Source organism: Cuculus canorus, chromosome W (genome assembly GCF_017976375.1).
Source record: "Cuculus canorus isolate bCucCan1 chromosome W, bCucCan1.pri, whole genome shotgun sequence".
Taxonomy (NCBI): domain Eukaryota; kingdom Metazoa; phylum Chordata; class Aves; order Cuculiformes; family Cuculidae; genus Cuculus; species Cuculus canorus.
The window spans coordinates 5949946-5973188 of record NC_071440.1 but is presented as its reverse complement, the minus strand read 5'-3'; positions in this window follow the sequence as shown (position 1 = coordinate 5973188).

The window sequence follows — 23243 nt, the reverse complement described above, 5'->3', positions numbered from 1 at the left end:
CATAGAGAAGATTGCAAAGGTTGCCGTAATTTTGTCAGATCACTTGTTGCAGTGACTAATTTATTCATCAGTATCTCTGAATCAATTCCATTTAGGACCCCCCAATCCCATCCCTAATATGCCAGTTAGGTCTCTCTGCGTTCGGCCCCTAAAGGGCGCTTGTTTTTGCAACCAAGTTGTCCAGCCCTCAAAGGATGTTTTTAGGAAGGGAGAACATGCTGACTGAATGCCAGAGACATTGATTTGCATTAGCATCTCCACATGTTTAAGGGACCATTCGGGATTGAACAACATTTGTTGCTGACCTATATTTCTGATTACATACGGTCCGATTTCATAAATTCTGAGTTTGAGTGTTGACGTAGGTTGTTTGGTAGACATATCTTTCTCATGATGTGTGACTGTTGTTTGTGTGCTTGCTGTAACAGGCCTAGCTACGGCATTTATTTTATATAATAAATAAAGTGACCCCAACCTAGCTGAACAGCACAATAAAACCAAAACCATGAAACTGCAACCTGCAGAATTCTGACATCCACGCAAACCTTTTACTTTTACACTTTCGGTTTATATACACAAAACACTTAACTCACATTTCAGGAGAGGGTTAATCCACACAGCAAATGCTTCAAAAGATAAGCTTAACTTGCATTCCAGGGAGGGGGAGAAGGAGGGGCACTCTTAGCTGCTTCTCCCGTTCTTCTTCCCTTTTTCTTCTTCTAGATATTTTTAAAACTTCACTCCCTGCAGCCTTTCATTCCAAAGTTCTGAGGTAAATATACCCATTTGCTGGCTCAATAAGACATTTGGAATTGAAAGGCTTCATAGGTGCATTCCTAGGATCAAGACAAACAGGGCTTCTAAACGATTTGCACTTTGCCTCTGGCCCCCCTGTCTATGGAGGAATAACGTTTCCGGCAAGTTATCCCTCTCAAATCCACTGGTACTCTATTATACGTCAAACAATTCACAGAGTACACTTATGACACAAAACACACAACATATAACAGTAATCTCTCGCTTCATTTGTCTCTGGCTGCTTCCTTCACAGGAGAGCAGAAGCACAGATCAGAACTCTGCACTTGCTTCACGCTTAGTTTTGCGTCTCACGCTACCACACACTCACATATAAACACTCCACAACATATGAGAAATTTAAGATGAGCTCTTAGCAATATTAAAATATACACAGTACTGATACTAAAGATTAGCAACAGTTGTAGACGATGATAGCTATCTCATATGCGGCATTCCTCCTTCCTCAGCAAGGAGTACCCAAGCCACAATAATATTATAATACTATAATAATATATATAATGCCATAATTCATCACCCAGCATCAAGAGTCTTACGAGAATCTTGGAATTATATTTTTCCCGGTGCTTTGCTATCACAGCAGGGAGCACCCATACCATACCATACCATACCATACCATACCATACCATACCATACCATACCATACCATTTGCTATTTTTCCCAGGGGCGGGCAGTATCACTTCCTCACCAAGTGCAAGAAGGGGATTTATATCCCCCTTATGACTCACAGGATCTTGGCAAGCAATCCTTACCCTTCATCATCGCGTGAGGCATCCCATGCACGACTTACAGACTCTTCCCCTACTTCCCCTGCAGGTAAATCCAAATTACATAAATTACACACCTGGTCCGCTTGCCAGTGGTCGGTCTCTTCCCCTGCAGTGATTGGATGGGGATGGAAGCTTCTCAAGAGAAACAGTCCAGGGCGCACCTTAGAATGTCCAATTTCCAACTGATCCTGCAGAGAGGGTCTCCTGCCTGACTTGACAAATTCTTTTGCGGAATCAAACCCTATAACAGAAAATGAGTTATAAAGCAGGTATGTTTATTACACTGGTGGGTGTGAGGGAGATAACTCTGCCCATACTCACACACCCTATGGCTTAACAAGTGACTACTTATAGTGTACAAATAGAGATATACATAATCATCTAATACATATTTATTACCTATTCCCGCTTAGTTCTGGAAGGTTCGCTCCAGTCTTGCGCCTGCGTAGTGCTTCCCTGTGGTCATGGGCCAAGGTCTCAGGGATGAAGAAGTCTTCTCAGGATGAAAAAAATTTTTACCTTTAACTATGTAGAGACACAGTCTCTCCTGGTTGTTTTCCAGCTTTCTGCAATCCAATATCCGCTTATCAGTCTAGCTGGGTCTTCCGTTATCAACTCCCAAGGTCCTCAAGGCGAGCAGTGCCAAGTTCTATGAACATTCCCAACCTCCCTGTCTGCTTTCGCTCATCACATATACTTGATTATCATGCATAACCACAGTTGATAGATTTAAACCCTTTCAATCAGAATATTTCCCAGGGCTCCAGTATACCCAATAAAAGCTTGAGACCAAGGCCACTCAGTATTCTTTTGGCTAGAGGTGCCTTTTCCTCCCTGTATTATAATTATGAACATGAGAAAAATAATTTTCCTGGTTGGACTTGCGTGACCCTCCATGGAGATTTATGTGCGTTTTTCACTCGGGTGCAATGGATCCATGCGCTCTGCTCCTTGATTTTGATTGCAGTGAAGGAGGTAAGGAGCACCTGGAATGGTCCTTCCCACTGCAGTTCCAGAATCCTCTCTGCAATATACTTTACATATATAGAATCTCCAGGTTGTATGTTATGCACATGAGGAGAACCATTATACATTCTGAGGGCCTGAAAGGGTCAAAAGCAGAATGATGAAGCCAGAGGCCTTGAGAGCAGTGTTCTGTAGGGCCTGGAAGGTTCAATAACAGAACACTGTGCTGAGATCAAAAGCCGCTCCTCCTGGAAGGGAGGATGTGGACACAGAGGTTCTTGGCAATATAATGGGTTTCTCCCCATTCCAGGGCCCAAGCTAAATGTATACACTCCAGGAACACCTGCAGATTTAGTTAAGGATGTTATGTGAACTCTGGCCAGACACGTAGACCCTTGTTTGTAGAACTTATAGAGCCTGCTTTCTCACGACAAGAATAGTAATAAAATATGTAAATAGTGCATGCTAGCACGATGTTATCTTAACTAGAAGCACTTAATCATTGTCCGAAGAGGAACCAGAAGAGTATAAAAACTCCGTTTGGAGAATAAAATATTGCTACTTGCCACCAGAGCAGTAGTCCGTCTGTCTCTTTAAGGCGTCCCTGTGAGTTGGTCTCCGTCATGCACAGGTCCAACCAAACACCTACTTCGAGTATCAACCTCATGTTTTTCAATTTTTTGGAGTTGTTTGTCCAATGCCACCATGTAGGAGGGCATGATTTCATATGCAAAAAGTAACTGATCTGTTGTACTACTTTTGAGATAAAATGTGGTCCCCTGTCAGGAGACATAGTTGCTAGAACCCCAAAGGGTGGTATTACCTCCTGTATTAATGTTCTGTTTACCTCCTGAGCCTTGGCTGTTCTAGTCGGGAATGCCTCCAGCCAACCTGAAAAGGTACTAGTTAATACGAACAAGTATAATATCCCCCCTTTTTCTTGTGAGTTCTGAAAAATCAATCTGCCATTGTTGTCGAGGCCCATTCCCTCTACCAATTTTGGTCCATTTCTGGTTTGGGGTAATTTTGGGATTAGTCTGGAGGGAAAGGTCACACTGCTGAGTCACCTTCCAAGTCTATTATAAGCTTCTGCATATCTGTTCTTCCTTGGTATATTCTGGCTTACCTTCTAGGGAGATTCACCCGTCAGGGATCAAAGCCCCTTCTGTTTTAACCTCGCCTTTGGCTGCCAGTTTTGCATCTCTGTCTGCCAGCTCATCTCCTCTCCCCAGTTCCAAATGCGCTTTCTGGTGCGCCTTGATGTGCATGATTGTCGCTTTCTCAGGTAGCTGGACTGCTTCCAGCAGTCTCGGGATCCCTCTGCATACTTGATGTTTTTGCCCTGGCATGTCTTTTATTGCTTAAGACATAGCTGCTTCCATCCGTGAACCAGCTCTCTGCGTCTTCCATGGGACTGACTTTCAGGTCTGAACAGCTAGAGCATGTGGCCTCGATGGTCTCTAAGCAGTCCTGGTGCACTCGTTCTTCTGTATTCCCACTGAGAAAAGAAGCTGGGTTGATGATGTTAGTAACCACAATTCCCACATCATCATGTTCCACCATTCTAACTTGGTATATTAGGAACCTTTGTGGAGAAAGCCAGTGCCCACCTTTTGCTTCCAGTACTGCAGATGCTGTATGGGACACTAACACAGTCATTTTCTGGCCCAGGGTAAATCTTCATGCCTCCTGGATGTTTAGCACGACAGCCACAACCGCTCGTAAACAACCAGGCCCTAAGGCAATCCCTTGCTTCTCATGAGAGAAAAGGAAAAATGGCTTACTCCCGTCTGGGAGTCCTAAGACCGGGGCCAACATCAGGGCTTCCTTCAGATGTTCAAAGGTTTGCGTAGCCTTCCTGCTCGATTGAAGATATTACTGTTTGGTGGTGGTTAGTACATATAGAGGTTTAACAAGGAGCCCATATTTATAGATCCATAGCCAACACCACCCAGTCATCCCCAAGAAAGTTTGCAACTCCTTCACTGTTTACAGTCTCGGAGTTCAGTATATTGCCTCTTTTCAGGCCTATCCCAAAGTTCTTTGCCCAGAGCTGATTTCATAGCCCAAATAGATCACCTCGCCTTGCATTATTTGGGCCTTTTTAGATATTCGGTATCCCTAGAGCCCTAAAAATTTAACAGACTCACCACCCAGGTAATGCAAGCGTTGTCTTGGTGGCAATCAGGGTATCATCTACATACTGCAACAGTCTCCCTTCCTCAGGTGGGGCTTCCCAGGCCTCAAGATCCTTTGCAAGTTGATTACCAAATATCCAGATGAGTTGAGTTCTGTGTCCGCTTTCAGGGTTTTCCCATTCAAATGCAAATATTTTCTGGCTGGCTTCATGGAGAGGGAGGCAAAAGTAGGCATCCTTCAGGTCTAAAACAGTAAGCCAGTTTAGTTCAGGTATTAATACCGTCAACAGGGTATATGGATTTGTCACCACTGGGTAGAGATCTTCAGTTATTTTATTTACAGCCCGTAAGTCCTGAGCACATCGGTGGCCCATACCTCGGGGTATACCTGGTTCATGATTTTTTTTTTTTTCCCTTCTGTGGGAACACTGGCTAGGGATAAACTCATTATTTGTATACACTGCTGGTCATTTACCTCCAGAGTAATCTCTCCCTTTTTAAATTTGATTATTGCACCCAATTGTTCTAATAAATCTCTCCCCAAAAGTGCCTTCAGGGATTTGGGCATATACAAGAATCTTTCGTTTTCTTTCATCTCAGTATTCCCGGAGAGGTGCCTGCAAAACTGTCAATTGTAGGAAATATATTGGAACAAACTGGACATGCTGTAATCTTAGAAGCCTGCTTGCACAACCCTGCCTATGAGAATCAGTAGAAAGGAATATGCTAAAGTATCAATGTTTAGACACAAAGGCCTATAGTCAGTTCTTAGATACAAAGCCTTAGTATAAGGCTTCAAGGTTGTGATGTTTTCTGAGAGCTTTGCTATCTCATGAGAATGAGGAGGCTGGCTTGATAAAGTCAGAACCAGGCATGGGAATCAGGTGCGTAGTTCAACAGTGTGACTTTACGATTAGAATATGTCATAAATATTCTGATTCCATGGAAACATGTACTCTGATTATCTGTATAAATAGACCCTCAGATGTTGCAATAAACGAGCAATGATTCACACCTCTAGGAGGACTCGTTCATTGACTCCGGGGCTCCCCTCCTCCAACAGTCAATGTACACCTTTTCCTGATGCAGGAATACACCGGGTTATCCAGGGGATGGGGGTCCCATCCGAGTCCATATCCCATTCCTGTGATTGAAGGGGAGGCTTAAGGAAATCAGGTAAATCTTGTTCTGGTGTGTGGTAAATTTTATTTATTCTAGTGCACCTTTGCCCAATACTGCACACCAAGCAACACCGCCTCAGTTTACCTTTAAATTCTTTGTTATTTTCCTGCTCAAGGGTGAGTACTACAGGGTCCTGTGGCGGCACAATCCCACAGACCCTTTGACACTCTGGATGATTTTGGTGGGTGAAAAACACTTCATTCCATTTTCCTTCTCACCTTAGAATGTCCCACTCCCAACCAGCCCTGCAGCCAGGCAGAGAGGGTGTCCCATCTGAGGTGCCAAATTGTTCTGTGGAATTCAAACCCTATAACCCAAAAATGAGTTAGTTGTAAAGCAGGTATGTTTATTTCCAGTGCTGGGGTGCAAGGGGGTTCTCCTCCTAGCTTGCACACTGCATAACTTAACAAGCAGCTACATATAGTGTAAAGACATGCATAGGTATAAGCTCCTACTACATATTCATAACTTTCCCCCGCTTTGTATTATAATTAGTTCTGGAAGGTTCACTCAAGTCTTGCGCCTGCATAGTGCCTCCTGGTGGTCGTGGGCCAGGATCTCAGGGATGAAATCAACAGCCTTCCTCAGGATGAATTTTTTTCTCCTTGAACTGTGTGCAGGCGTAGTCCTCTTCTGAGACTACTGAACAAGATGTACCCAGCTTTCTGCTAGGGCCTGCATTCCAATCCCCTTATCAGTAAACTTCTGCAAGCTAGCTCCTCTTATCAGCTTTCAGGGCCTTTACCAACGAAGAGCACGAGTTCCAGTGAGCATTCCCAACCCCTCTGTCTGCTTTTCCTCATCAATCCCAGTGATTTTCCACTTCTAGAAGTCACACAGTTACAGTGATTCAACATATCTCTACTTGCTACAATTGTACCTAGCAACCAAGAAGTCACAAAAGTTCTCACATAGCTCATCTCCGTGTTTGCTCCTCCCACTTAACTGTCTCACAGTTTCTTGTTTAATGGTCCCACGGTTTCCTGCCAACAAGTGCAAGGACAGCAGCCGTATTGTCCTGCACGTATGCGGCAGTGGAATCTTCCGTGCCCACGGGTATGTCAGTCAGAATAAGAAGATTAAAGAGAGCACACCCCCACTGATGAATGAAAATGGTGACCTCGTATCAACAGATGAGGAATAGGCTGAGATTCTCAGCAACTTGTTTGCCTCAGTCTTCACTGACAATCACTCATCCCTCCTGGAACAACAGACAACAAGATGGGGACCAGGAGTGTAAAGCCCCTCCCACTGTAGGGGAAGATCAGGTGGCCACCTGAGGAACCTGAACATCTACAATTCTATGGGACCTGATGAGATGCATCCCAGAGTCCTGAGGGCTGATGTAGTTGCCAAGTCCCTCTCCATGATATTTGAAAAGCCATGGCAATCAGGAGAATTCCCTGGTGACTGAAAGAAGGGTAACATTGTGCCCATTTTTAAAAAGGGTAGAAAAGACGACCCTGGGAACTAACGACCTGTCAGCCTCACCTCTGTGCCTGGGAAGATCATGGAACAGATCCTCTTAGAAACTATGCAAAGGCACAAGAGGACAGTGAGGTGATTGAAGACAGGCAGCATGGCTTCACCATAGGCAAGTCCTGCCTGACCAACCTAGTGGCTTTCTATGATAGGGTAATGCCGCGATTGAGAGACGGGACACAGCCTGATGCAAGCAAGATGTCTATTTTATTGTATTCTTAACATATATTTATACTAGTTATAAGTGACTTACAAGCGACGCGTTTCACACTGATTGGTTATAGTCCATTGCTGTATGAGCTAATATTTGGCATTGCTGCATAGCTACAGATATCTACTCTTTTTGCAGGTCATTAGCTTCTTTAGACAGTAACAATGTTTCCTCCTATCTAGATGGTTGCTATGCCATTTGCACGTAGCCCACGTAGCTGTTACTCCTTGCTCTTCTTTTCTTGAGGGAAGTTCTTGTTTTTAGCTTATCCAAGGTCTGTGGCCGAGCTTATCCAAGGTCTGTTGCCGACAAGTTCCAACACATCCCCCTCAAGCAATCGTTCTGTACTTTGTGTTTTTCCACTGCCTGTCAGACCTTGTCCTACATCTCCCCATTCCTGTTGCACGACAAGGATCCTTTTTAAAGAACGTGCCATTAATCTTTGCAGGCATTGCAATAAGCATGGTAAAAAAAGTAATAATAGAATAAAGACAGCCAAAGCATACACAATCATTTTTACAAGACTCCTTAACCATCCTGACAGCCCCCATCCTTCAAAAAGTTTATCTAACCAATCCCAACTGTCACTTTGTTGAAGTTTGGAGACTCCCATCCTGAGCTGTTGAATGCTCACATGAATAGATTCCGAGTGATCAGAAAGATTCATACAACACATACCTTCAAAATCCTCACAACCATGTCCCTGAGCCAAAAGCAAAAAATCTATTGCAGCTCTCTTTTGAAGGGTAGCATGTCGCACACTGTCTACATCTAATAAAAGTCCAGAAAGCCCATCGCAAGTAGCATTCGTTTGTTTTGCAAGCCAACAGCCGAGTTTATCCAGAGTTGCTAATGCTTTTGCAGCCACACCTCCAGGTAATAGGAGAGAGGCGGTGAAACGCTGGCCATAAGACCAAAATTTTACATTGTCATCGCACTCAGAGGTGTATGCATGAATTTCTCCACTTACTCTGTGGGAAAGGCGATGTTGTAAGATCATAGATGTATTGGGGGTTAGGACACTTAGACGTCCAAGGCTACATGGTCCTCCTTTTATATGAGAAGGGATCATGGGCCAAGCTCTATCCCCACAAATAAAAAATATTCCTGATGGCAACAAAAGGGGAACATTACTAGATTTGGATAACTTTATCGCTGTATAATGACACCAAACAGTAGCATTTCTAAAAACGGGATGAATGGGAGAAACATCCCATACTTTGGATTGATTTTTTTCCCACATAATTAAACCTGACACAAAAATCCATTTTCACTGATCCAAGGAGTTCAATTTCCTGTGGCTCTAGGGCAGCAGGAGGAAGATATGGGGTCCATGCATCCCAAAGGTCAGTGACTTTTTTAGATATGCCGTTTTGAAAAAGGGTTTTCAAGAGACTCTCAGGTGTTGGCCACTTATCCAGTGGTAATCCCACCAGACATGTAGAAAATGGATTACTGGGAGAAGCAGTGGCAAGGCACAACGTGTCTTGTCCTGTGAGATTTGCTAGTGTCACCCATATATTAACTTTAGGTAGAGCGGGCAAAAAAGGGTAGCTCCATGTGCTTCCTGACATGATCATAATAAGAATTACTAATTGAAAAATGCCTTTCGTCCCTTTTCGAGTTTCCACACAAACCGTTTCTTGCATCATTCTTTTGTTTGAGTCCAGTCCTGTTTAAGGACGGCCCATATAGAGGGTACTAAATTTATTCTACTGCACTCTATATTACAAATAATAGCCTCTCGTGCCCTTTTTTCTACTAAATGAGCCCAATTTATACACTCTCCTACATATTGATCATTCCCTGATAATTCATGTCCTGTGGGGAGCAAAAGTCTTACCACATCAATCTCTTTTTCTAAACAGTCCTCACACCATCGCCTTGCGAGAGTTGCTCAGCGCCACCACTCCTTCTCACAGGTATAACATATACACAAAACCCAAGGTTCACAAGATTTGCATAAGACGCAAGTGATTCCAGCGACGGGTGTTTTTCTGCCCTGGTTCATACAGTTTTTTCACGCTTCCCGTGTTCAGCCCCTGTCATCCCGATCTTCCTCCGTGGATTCGTCAAATTGCTGTTCGGGGAACTGGTCCCGAGGATGATTGAGGTTTTCACCAGATGATTGTTGTAAGGATTCACGGAAGGATCGCACATTCTTTGCCGGGATCCATCGGGGGCCGTTCTCTGTGGAGACACAAGCATAACCTCTGCCCCATGTAACAAGAGGATACGGTCCCATGACCTTACCTGTTTCTGGGTCGAGAACCAATACCGGGGCTTTGACTCGTGCCTCGAGTGACACAGCTGTATTAAAATGTCGAACAATTGGAGGGTTGTTATCTATCAAAGAACAATTCAAAAAATTAAAAACATGCAAAGCTTTCTGCAAGCGCTCCTCAGGAGTAACTGTTCCTATTCCCCCTTTTTGTTGTTGCAACAGGCATTTCAGCGATTGGTGAGAGTGCTCAATCAAAGATTGACCTGTGGGGGAATGAGGGATACCGGTAATATGGGTTATGCCCCAAGAGTCAAAGAATGCCTTTGTTGCGGTTGAGATGTATGCAGGTCTATTATCTGTTTTTATTTGAGAGGGTATACCCAAAGTAGCGAAGGCATGCATCAAATGTTTGCGGACGTCACGTGCCTTTTCTCCTGTGTGACAAGAAGCGAACAAGGCACCGGAGAAGGTATCTATAGAAGAGTGAATATACTTCAGTTTACCAAACTCCGAATAGTGAGTTACATCTGTTTGCCATAATTGTAAACTTTGCAGTCTTCTGGGATTAATACCTCCTGCTATCGACAGGAAAGAATGTCTTTGGCAATCCGGGCATACAGCGATGATATTAGATGCTTGCTGAGAGGTGAGGCCAAACTGTCTTTTAAGGCCTCCCGCATTCTGGTGAAAAAAGGAATGGCTAAGTTTAGCTTGTGCTATGCAATCAGGCAATACCTGCACTGGTAATGTCAACAGATCGGCTCGTCAATTCCCTTCTGCAATAAAGCCAGGTAGAGAAGTGTGTGATCTAATATACATAACAAAATAGGGGTGAGGACGAGAATCCAAAAGAAAGATGAGCTCCTGTAACAAGGCAAAAAGGTTAGGATGTGAGAGGTCACGCATCAAAGATGCTTCAGCTCTCTCTACAATCCCTGCAACATAAGCAGAATCAGTAGCAAGATTAAGTGGTGTGGTCCACTTTCAGAAAACTCGAACTACCGCAGTCAGTTCCACTATTTGGGGGGACCCAAGAACGGTGTCTGTGTCTGAGTTCCATCGTTCATGTTGGTCATCCCACCATAAGATAACTGACTTATGCGTTTTCCCGGACCCATCTGTTAATACAGTAAGGGCTTGTAATGGTCGGTCACTCTTTTTTGGTTTAGGCATTAATTGAAAATCAGCATTGAATAACTTATGCGAAGGCAGATGGGATGTGAGTTGTCCTGTATAGTCAGTAAGTGCCATAGTGAAGGCATCTGATTGCTGATAAAGCCATTGCAAATACAGATTTGCCACGGGCAGACAGATGCAAGTATAATCCATTCCTGATAATGTTAATAAGCGCTGCCTGGCTTTAATGATTAAGCAAGCAAACATTTCGTGCTGAGTAAAAATAGTTTTTGAGGATTGATTCGGCAAAAAGATCCATTCAATGATCAACAGTGGGTCTGATTTTCTAGGATCCCACTGGAATATCAGAGCATGAGGCTGTCGAGTGGGGTTTAAAAAGGAAACTCGGGAGCCCACCGATGCACTTGTTTAAAGCTGATTGCTGTAGCAACTTTCTGTAAAGAATCAATGGCCTCAGGGCCAAGACTGCGGTGGGAACGCAAGTCAGTGTCTCCCTTGAGCAGTTTGAATAACGGACCACTGCCTGTCAGACCTTGTCCTGCAGGGTAATCACAGCGGTGGACATGGGAAAAGCAATGGATGTCATCTATCTGGACATCTGTAAAGCCTTTGATATGGTCTCCCTAAACATCTTTCTCTCCAAATTGGAGAGAGATTAATTTGATGGGTGGACTGTTTGGCGGATAAGAAACTGGTTGGATGGTCTCATTCAGAGAGTAGTAGTCAATGGCTCGAAGTCCATATGGAGATCCATGGCAAGTGGTGTCCCTCAGGGGTCCATATTGGGACCAGTACTGTTTAATATCTTCATCAATGATATAGACAGTGAGATCGAGAGCACCCTCAGCAAGTCTGCAGATGACACCAAGCTGAGTGGTGTGGTTGCCACACTGGAAGGATGGGATGTCATCCAGAGGGACCTGGACAAGCTGGAGAAGTGGGCCTGTGAGAACCTCGTGAGGTTCAACAAGGCCAAGTGCAAGGCCCTACACCTGGGCTGGGGTAATCCCCATTTCCAGTACACGATGGGGGATGATGTGATTGAGAGCAGTCCTGCAGGAAAGGGCTTGGGGGTGCTGGTTGATGAGAAGCTCAACATGAGCCAGCAATGCCCTGGGCTACATCAAAAGAAGTGTAGCCAGCAGGGCAAGTGAGGTGATTCTGCCCCTCTATTCCTCTCTTGTGAGACATCATCTGGAGTCCTGTGTCCAGTTCTGGATTCCTCAACATAAGAAGGATATGGAACTGTTGGAACAGGTCCAGAGGAGGGCTACAAAGATGATCAGAGGGCTGGAGCACTTTCCATATGAGGACAGGCTGAAAGAGTTGGGCCTGGAGAAGTGAAGGCTCAGGGGAGATCTTATAGCGACCTTCCAGTACCTGAAAGGGGCCTACAAGAAAGCTGATGAGGGACTATTCATAAAGTCTTGTGGTAATAGGATGAGGGGGAACGTGTATCAACTGGAGAGGGGCAGATTTAGTCTTGATATAAGGAAGAATTTCTTCACCATGAGAGTGGTGAGGCACTGGAACCAGTTGCCACGGGAAGTTGTGACTGCTCCATCCCTGGAGGTGTTCAAGGCCAGGTTGGATGGGGCCTTGGGCAGCCTGATCTAGTGGGAGGTGTCCCTGCCCATAGCAGGGGTTTGGAACTAGATGACCTTTAAGGTCCCTTCCAACCCAAACGATTCTATGGTTCTATGTGTTTCTGAGGAATTGCTGCCGGAGCTGCTGGTGGATGGACCATGTGTTCCAGAGGAACTGCTGTGCCCCATTGGAGTGATGATTACCTTTTTTTTTTTTTTTTTCTTTTCCCCACTTGCTCCTTCTCTCTCTCTGTTTCTTACTTATCTTACTGTGTTTTCTCTTTTTTTTCTGGCATTGTGGTGTTTTTCAGATAAAATCTGGGTTGTCTTTTTGTGGCCTTGGCTGTGTTCAAGGTATCAGATTATAATGTGACCAGATTGAAATCTGGTTTTGCAGTTTTGGGAAGTTGCCACACCCGAGTTTCTGGTTTGTTATTTTGGCTCTGTCCAAAATAAACAATGCGTTTGATTTTACCCCGAGAGACAGGAGCAGGTTTTACTTGGGGAGAAATTTCCCATGAACTGTGGTCAAATTTTGGGGTACATAGGTATGAAGGGAAAGTCACAAGCCTCAATTTAGCAGGTTGAGGCAGAGAGAAAAATAGCTTTTTGTCCCCAGGATAAAGTACTGATGGGGGAAATTTCACAGAGTCAGTTATGGAATGAGGCATAGTCCTTTTCTTTTCACAGTGTCCATGCTCGTGCTGATTGCTCAGCCAAAGTGTTGACGGCCAATCAGAATGGTGATCATATGCCATCCATGAGCCCAAGGAGTGCTGCCCATCTCCATGATGTTCCCCCTCATGTTCCGTGCACACTGAAGAAGCCACGACTAAAGTGGCACAGCCCAATTCTACTGATAACACGACTATGATGCATTTTTTCATGCTCTATGCATTACAAAAACAGCACAGCACAATTCTGATCATAGCAATGTGAGAAGTTACAATTAAACAGCACACATATCAATGCAATACGAATCATCCAGGGGTCACCTATTTTGTTTTAAGCCTGTTGATCAGGCCCTGTCACTTCATCAGGCCTAGTCAACATGGCAGGTCCTGCCAAACTAACCTCATCACCTTCTATGACCTGCTTAATGGACAAGGGAAAGGCTGTAGATGTGGTGTACCTGGAATTCAGTAGAGCCTTTGGCACAGTTTCTCACAAGATTCTGCTTGAGAAACTGGCTGCCACTGGCCTGGGCAGGCAAACCCTCTGCTGGGTAAAAAAATGGCTGGATGGCCAGGCCCAGTGAGTGGTGGTAAATGGAGTTAAATCCAGTTGGAGTCTGGTCACAAGTGGTGTCCCCAGGGCTCAGTGCTGAGTCTAGTCCTGTTCGATATCTCTATTAATGATCTGGATGAGGGGACTGAGCGCACCCTCAGTATGTTTGTGGATGACACTAAGCTGGGTGAACGTGTTGATCTGCTTGAGGGTAGGGAGGGTCTACAGAGGGATCTGAACAGGCTGGATCAATGGGCTGAGACCAATGGGATGAGGTTAAACAAGGCCAAGTGCCGAGTCCTGCACTTGGGACACAACAACCCCATGCAGTGCTACAAGTTTGGGTAAGAGTGGCTGGAAAGCTGCCTGGCAGAGAAGGACCTGGGAGTGTTGCTTGACAGATGACTGAACATGAGCCAGCAGTGTTCCCAGGTGTCCAAGAAGGCCAATGGCATCTTGGCTTGTATCACAAACAGCGTGGCCAGCAGGACCAGGGAAGTGATTCTGCCCCTGTGCTCAGCACTGGTGAGGCCATACTTCAAATCCTGTGTTCACTTTTGGGCCCCTTACTACAAGAAGTACCTTGAGGTCCTGGAGCATGTCCCGAGAAGGGGAATGGAGTTGGTGAAGGGGCTAGTGAACAAGTCTTATGAGGAGTGGCTAAGGGAACTGGGGTTGTTTAGCCTGGAGAAAAGGAGGCTGAGGGGAGACCTTACCACTGTCTACAAGTGCCTGAAAGGAGATTGTAGCAAGGTGGGTGTTGGTCTCTTCTCCCAAGTGACAGGTGATAGGACGAGAGGGAATGCCCTCAAGCTGTGCCAGGGCAGGTTCAGATTAGACATTAAGAAAAATTTCTTCACCAAAAGTGTTATCAGGCACTGGAACAGGCTGCCCAGGGAGGTGATTGAGTCACCATCCTTGGAGATATTTAAAAGGCAGATAGATGAAGTGCTTAGGTATATAGTTTAATAGTGGGCAGGTACAGTTGGACTCGATGATCTCAAAGGTCTTTTCCAACCAAACAATTCTATGATTGTGTTCCTGGGAGGATAGTAATGTTCCCCAGTTCCTAAACTAGTCAGTAAAGTTTCTGAAGAGTTTACTTGATAGCCACTTCCTGAGGGTTAGGTTTTTAACAAGGAATTTGATTATTGTTACAAAGGTCTAGTAGATAGTTCACTGTGGCCCAGTTGGTCTTTTTATCAGTGGCTGAGAAATAATGATTTAGGGTTAATGGATCTGGAAGCAGTACTTAATCAGTAATTTAGTTTTGTGCTTATTATTAACATTCCCAAAATGTGGACAGACATGCAGTCTTTTTTCTCTCTTGAACTAAGCATTTTATTGAGATAGTAAGTATCACCTCTGTTGTATACTTGACTTTACTAAATTAAGTATACACTTGGAAGTTATGAGGTCTCAGTGAGCATATTGAGATTTGAACAAATTGGGAAGGGCCTACTATGAGCTAATAAATAATATATAACTTGCTACCTGTTTTGAGTTTTTTTCCTAACATTTCCTATGTGCACTTGTGAAGAGTGTAGATGTAATTCATGACAGAAAACGCAATGTAATGCCTGTTGGTGCACGACCTGCAAATTAGCATTACAGACGATAGGGAAAAAGGCCTGCTGGAATGATTCGGAGCCTGAGTGAAGGACCTCCTAGGGAGGCATGAAACAATAGCAGGAGACTGCGGATTAACTTGATAACGACCTGAAAGATACCTCGTGCAAGAAACCAAGTTCAAAGTATGGAAGTGAAGATAAGAAAGATGAAAAGGAGATCGCCACATGGACAATATCGACCTGCAGAATAATATAAAAGCAACTAAGAGCTCGGACTTAGGTGTGCGTTGGTGGTGGAGCGGAGACTCCCCAGCGCACCCAGCGCTGTTTGCTTCTAATGCTTTCCCATATAAATATAATAAATCAAACTTTTGCAGAAATTACGATTGATTATTTATAACAAATTGGGGGCTCATCCGGGAGATCGGCTTGGGTTGCCAGAGACGTTCCTTTGTTCAGGGGGCGCCCCACTAACCGTGGCCTGGCGAAGGAACAATTCTGGTAGATACCTTGCCAATATCAACCCTAAATAGAGGAAAGCTAGAAGCAAAGTTTGAGCTCCCTACGAAATTGCTGCAGCCAAATTTGTACCCATAATTCTTGTGCACGAAGATCCAGATGTGAACGTCGTACTGTAAGTACCGTTCGGTTGGGTGGACAGCCAAAGTGTGCGTGCTTGAGACACAACAGGGTTGTGAAGTGAGTGTGGACTTCTTCTAGGTGCATTTCCAGTCTCCCGCGAGGGACCTGGTCACCGAAGGAGGGAAGTGAGTGAAAAAGGGTGAAAGGAGTCAAAATTGGCGGAGATGGGGCAAAGGAAAGGTAAATTCCCTAGCCCCGGGAAGGGCCCACAGAGAGGTCCTCGGAAATGGGTAGGGAGCAAGTTACCAGAAATACCCTCAGTCAGTCTGCTGGGGTTAATGTTCAAACATTGGGATGAATGGCTATCCCGTAAGGAGAAGAGTAAGGAGAAAATGGTCCATTACTGTATGGAAGTTTGGACTAGGGAGGAAATAAGGCCTGACCATTTGTTTTGGCAAATTTTCAGATCTTTTGATGATTGGATTTGTCAGGCTTTGAATCTATATATGGGAAGGAACCATTCAGCCAGGAGGAAAGTGACTATGCTTTATGGCAAGGGTCCTCAATGAGGATATCATTGTACCCCTTAAGAGAGAAAAAGAAGGACAAACAAGATTGGGAGGTTTTAGTTAATTTACCACCCCCATATGAAACCAAGGGGAAGAGAAGGTGGAACCCCCCCACTCTGGAAAATGGAGGTCCTACAGCACCTCCCACAGTCCCCACTCACTTTGCAAACTAGAAGTAAGACCAGAAGAGAGGAGGAACAACCAAAGGAACATCTCCCTTTACGTGAAGTTCCTCTGGGAGGAAATGTCGGGGGAATAAGATTTGTAGCAGTTCCCCTCAATACAGGGGATGTAAGAACATTTAGAAAAGAAATGGGACAACTGCTACATGACCCCTTGGGGGTCTCCGAAAAATTAGACCAACTTTTGGGACCAAATACCTATACATGGGATGAAATTCAGTCAATTTTAAGTGTATTGTTTACTATGGAGGAGAGGGAAATGATAAGGCAAGCAGGTATGCAAAATTGGGAAGATGACATCAGCAGGGTCCGCCAGGGGAGCAGAAATGGCTGAATCAAAATCCCAATTGGAATCATCAAAATGTACATGATAGGCAAAACATGTTGAATTTAAGGGAAATGATTATTCAAGGCATTAGGGAGGCAGTTCCCAGGGGACAAAATATAGTTAAGGCCTTTGGGGAACATCAGAGGAGAGATGAATCCCCCAAATGTTATTATTGTGGAAAGAAAGGTCACCTTAAACGAAACTGCAAAAAGAAAATGCAGGACAAGAAAATGTTTCAGGAGGATTAGGGGTGTCAGGGGCTCTACGTCCTGGGGACAACATCATCACCAGAGCCCTTGAAAAAATTACGGATAGGTCCCCAGGGGGAAGAAGTCATCTTCCTAGTAGACACCGGAGCTGAGAAATATACCATTCGGAAATTACCAAAAGGATGTCAATTGAGTAAGGAAAATACCTTGGTAGTGGGAGCAAAGGGGGAACCTTTTAAAGTTCCCATCATTAAGAATGTATTGATAGAATCAGATACCAAAATCTGTGTTGCAAACTTATTATTAGTTGAGGAGGCAGACTTTAATTTATTAGGAAGAAGTTTAATTATTTCTTTGGGAATCAATTTGACAGTTGATAAAAGATCAATAATGGCGAAGTAGTTAAACAAATTACAGCCGAAATACGGAAGTTAGCACACGTCCCCGTCCAAACTTGGAAAGGCTGGGACATTGACCTGTTTTCCTGGCTTCCCGGAAGTCCATGGGAAAACAAATCTTATTTTATTTGTTATGTGAATTAGCCACATTGTTGTTTTTGCCATGTGCTATTCCATGTTTTATACGATTGATTCAAAATGTTATAACTCTAAACGCCAAACCACGCAGTCGACAATAAGGATTATATAGTTAATGCAATCCCAAGACAAGTTTAGTGAACTATTAAACAATTTAATAGAAAATAAGAACCTGAGAACAATTAACTGTATAACAATCCGACAAAATCCCAAGCGACGCAATCAAAACAGAAATACACCACCCGTGAGTTCAGAACAGTCTTTTGGTGGTTGTCAGGATGATGGACAACCTGACTGGGACTGGAAGAGGTGGACAAATATGGCTCCGTCTCTCTCTCCCGTAGCGTGCTGCATGATCGTAAGACACCCGACGCTCACCTGACGATGACCTTCAATCATGGTCTTTTCTCACAGGGGTGATAACGATAGGAAAAGTCCAACAAGAAACTATGCGCCGCATGGTGACTAACCTTGTCCTTTTTTGTTTTTCCTTTTTTTTTATAAAGCTGTCTCCAGTACCTGAACTGAAACTTCAGGCCATGCTGGTGGCCTTAGCAGTCTTGGTCTCAGTCTTGGCCTCGGACAAGTGGAAGGGGAAGACGGTCTTCTTCTTCTAAGCCAGCCCCTAGTCACACATTCATATATCGTGATGGCAGCCACTATCACGAGCACCTGCATGATATACCCCACCAGCATGGCAACACAAAGGGGTTCATCCCAGATTCTGGTCATTTTTTTTTCCTGGTGGGATGGGTGCTGGTGGCTCAGCCAAAGCTAAGTGCGCAATAAGACCCTTTCACCCCTCCTCACCTCCTAGAATGCATGCGCAAGCCCTGGAGACATGCACTTTAAGTTAAAGAGGCAGGGGTATATTTTTTTTATTTTTTTTCCCGCTTATGTTGACTCTGACCCTCAAACCCCTACCGCCCAGACCAACTGATAATATGACAAATTGACCATTGACAAGTTAAAATGGACTGAAAGAGGGTGAAAAGAGATACCAAGAATTAAAATATCGGTTGATAAGTGCCTCATTTTGGTATGATTCAAGTCATCAATTCAGATCAAGGATTGCATTTTACATCAAAGGTTCTTGAAATTATCATAGTGGCCTTAGGTATAAAATGGGAATATCACACTCCATGGCATCCCCAAAGTTCTGGTAGAGTTGAACGAGTGAATATAGAAACAAAAATGGCATGGATAAAATGTCTTCCATTAGCCCTATTAAATGTTACGACAATGCCACATTCGGAGAGTGGTTTAGCACCTTTTAAAATGTTATATGGGATGCCATATTCCCATGGTATGCCCATTGATCACCCACAGGTAAATGATATGTCTATTCAATCTTATGTAATTACTTTGCCTATTAACACAAAATGTCCCTTTTGGGATTTGCAATACATGAAATACAACTGGGAGATTATGTAATGGTAAAAGGCTAGAAAGAAACCTCCCTCACTCCTCAATGGGAGGGACCATTTCTTGTGCTTTGGCTACAGATACTGCAATACAAACTGCTGAGAAGTGTTGGACCCATACGTCACGAGTGAAAGGACCTATTCAACCAGACTTGGATAAAAATGAATGGACTCCCTGCCCGGAAGCCTGAAACTCCGGACTCAATGCCGAACTGATGCAAGAGGAAGCCCAATCACAGGAACAGTGGTATCGCGGTCAAAAGATTAATTGTGGGGAACTAAAGTGTGTTTGTTATCCACATACTTGCTTTATATGCAATTATTGCAAGGAAAAGTCAGTCTGTCATTGTAGATGTGGTTATACTCCCTGTGGGGTATGTCTGGAGTGCCAAAAATACTGAATAGAACCTCCGTATCACAGGACTTCTAGGAACTATAGAAATAGATTCCCAAGAGTGGTGGGAATTATTTTTAAACGGAGTTCAAGGAAAATTAAGAGCGCACCCTTGAGTGTAGAAAGTGAATTAGTCCCTTGTTCTGCACCAGCAGTAAAGAAAAGCAATTGGGATGCCTTTAAGAAAAGACATGAGCTCGGGCAGTCTTCCCCTGGACTCCCTGAAGAATATCCCTGCTGCCAAGAAGATGGCTCCCCTCGCTGCCGGAGGCAACCCGGTAGGCGTAGGAAGAGGCAGAGGGATACGAAAGTGGGAATGGATAATAATCATACTAAATCTAATGACTGCTGACTCATGCTCGAAGTGTTACCAAAATGTTAAATATGGACGCCAAATCATACAAGCATTGGCAATGCTTTTGCACATTAACGCTGGTTGTTATGAGATGACTAGAAAGTTGTTATATCCAAGGGCAAAAATATTAGGTAGCGGAAAACTTTGGGAGTAAAACAGGATGAGTTGTTAAAAGATTCGGTACCTGCCCAAAAGGAGAAATAGGTATATCTGTTTTACTCAGGGAGGAATGTGGGGCTACACCAATGGAGGGGGAGTTCAGGACAGAGATAAGGAAGAATTAGTTCGGAACGTTAGCCAGCATTTACAGAACTCGAATGATTGGGCAAAGGTCGGCCCCTCCCTTTATGAAAAATTAAAAAAAAAACCCAAAAAACAAAACCCCAGACTTAGCGAGTGGGATCTCCCCACTCTGAATAAAAACTTATATGTACACTTGATGCAGAGAATAGTTACGGAGCTGAATATATTGTCCTGTTGGATATGTGGAGGATCCCAAATGACAGAACAATGGCCTTGGAGAGGGGAAGGGATAGGCCCCTAACAAATTTTAATCTGGAATTACACCCATTCTTCGCAAAACGTCTAGGCCTGAGGGATGGATATTAAGCCATGAAATAATAGGACAAGCCTGTATAACTCGAGAAGGATTAAATTTTACTCGATATGTAGGACATACTCCTTGTAAATTAACATTAATTACCAATGCTACCCATAAAAGGTGGTGGCTGATACCCCCCTCAGGATTCTGGTCCAACAGCTGTAGCAAGAATGAGACAATATGCTGGAAAAATATGACTGGGGCCAACCCATTTAACGAGATTGAAGACCTTAAGAATTTCTGGGATAACCTGGACAGAAATGATCAGAAATGGACATCACCAGATAGGTTATTTTGGATTTGTGGGAAAAGAGCCTACAATGAATTACCTAATAGATGGAGAGGGACTTGTGCTATAGGAATAATACAACCTGCATTCTTTCTAATACCTAAGCAAAAAGAGAATATCTTAGGAAGACCATTATATGAAACTTTAGATAGAAATAAGTGTGATATTAACATTGGAGGAGTGCAAACCTGGGGAGAAAATGAATGGCCTCCTGAGAGAATCATAAAATATTATGACCCGGCTACATGGGCTCAAGACGGAAGTTGGGGATATCGTACCCCAATTTATATGCTTAACTGCATAATAAGGCTACAGGCAGTAGTGGAGTTAATTACTAATCAAACTGCTCAAGCATTAGAGCTGATAGCAAAACAATTATCACAAACTCGAGCAGGGGTATACCCAAATCGATTAGCCTTAGATCATTTGTTGGCTGAAGATGGAGGAATTTGTGGGAAATTCAATAATTCCGAATGTTGTTTAGAAACTGATGCTAATGGACGAGCTATTACAGAAATAGCTGAAGACATCAAAAGAATAGCTCATGTACCAGTTCAAAAATGGGATTCAATTTTAAAAGATGATTGATGGGATAAATTATTTGGAGGAACTTGGTGGAAAAGAGTGGGATTTATAATTTTATGCTCCATGGTTGGGTTGTTATTTCTACCATGTATGATTCCATGTTTTATCAGGCTGATCCACTCTGTGATCCAAGGAATGCAGGTTTCTGCAATGCCCCTGGATCCAGAGAAGGCTGCTAGAGGAAAAACCCACTCCTTAATGATAATAAAACCAAAACGAAATTCTGAACTTTCAGCAGCAGCCAAAATAGTAAAACAATTTGAATCCAAGACACGAATTAATCATATTACCATTAAAAAAAGAGGGGACTGTGAAGAGTGTAGATGTAATTCGTGACAGAAAACACAATGTAATGCCTGTTGGTGCACGACCTGCAAATTAGCATTACAGACTATAGGGAAAAAGGCCTGCTGGAATGATTCGGAGCCTGAGTGAAGGACCTCCTAGGGAGGCATGGAACAATAGCAGGAGACTGCGGATTAACTTGATAACGACCTGAAAGATACCTCGTGCAAGAAACCGAGTTCAAAGTATGGAAGTGAAGATAAGAAAGATGAAAAGGAGATCGCCACATGGACAATATCGACCTGCAGAATAATATAAAAGCAACTAAGAGCTCGGACTTAGGTGTGCGTTGGTGGTGGAGCGGAGACTCCCCAGCGCACCCAGCGCTGTTTGCTTCTAATGCTTTCCCATATAAATATAATAAATCAAACTTTTGCAGAAATTACAATTGATTGAGTATTTATAACACACTGCCAAAGGTTGAGTAGAGTGTGAAAGCTATCTGTTGGTGGTCAACTTGAATTCTGTGGTATGACATTTCTTCATTGTCTCCTTCAGGCTTTTTTGTCTGGTTTTGACTGCTTCTTTTTTTTTTTTTTTTTTTGTGGAAAATGCAGTTGAACACTCATTTTATTTGAAACAAGAGTTTTCCCATGTTTAAGAAATAAATTTGGTCAGTTGGATGTTGCAAGGCACTGTTATGCCTAACATTTTTGAGGTAACCAATATAAAAGACCCTCATGTACTCTCAGAGACCCCTGCCCAACATGTGCAGAGAGAGACCACACCTCCTCCCACCTCCAGTGCTAATGAGGAGGAAGGGGCATGAAGCAGCACTTCAGAAAAGGTGTCTCCCTGGGGTGACCAGATGCATGCCCACTGGCTGAGGATCTCAACAACAGAAGGACATCTCAGAGGACCGTGTCTGGAATGAAGGGTGTTGACCTCTCTCTCTTTCTTTCTTTTTCTTTTCTGCCACGTCCTATCACTTTTGTGTTTCTTTGCCCCTGCAAACCAACGCTTATTTTCCAAAAGCCACTGCCATAGCCCAAGACAATAATAATGTCAAATAAAATCAATTGCTGAAAAGGATCACTAGTGATGTTTCACCTTCACTTGAAGCAGCCAAGAACTGGAGACATATATGTGTGCATGGAATGTTGCTTTTATTCACAACCAGCATTTTTCCAGAGGCACTTGATATGTTCTTTAATGAGCTGTAATTCAAATAAACTATTTTTTCCCATTTTACATTTGCAGACGTTCCTTCTTGCCTTCAGTTTTAACTTGACGTTTTTCAAGGCAGATAACTTTTCAGCCTGTGTCATAGAGAAAATGAAACAGGGCTCCAAAGGGAAGCTGTCAGCACTTTATCTATGAAGAGGCTAATACATAACCTTAATATGTTACACCAGCTTGAGGCAAGTTCAGACTTCGGTGTGAGCTATGCATTAGTATTGTTTCTTCTGAATAATTTATGATGTTGCAGTGTAAACTGGGTTAGTATTAGGAGCCCTAGAAATGTCAGGTTTCAAAATAATCCTTCCATTGGTAAAAGCATTCGGTGTGAAATACTATGTTAAAGCAACACTG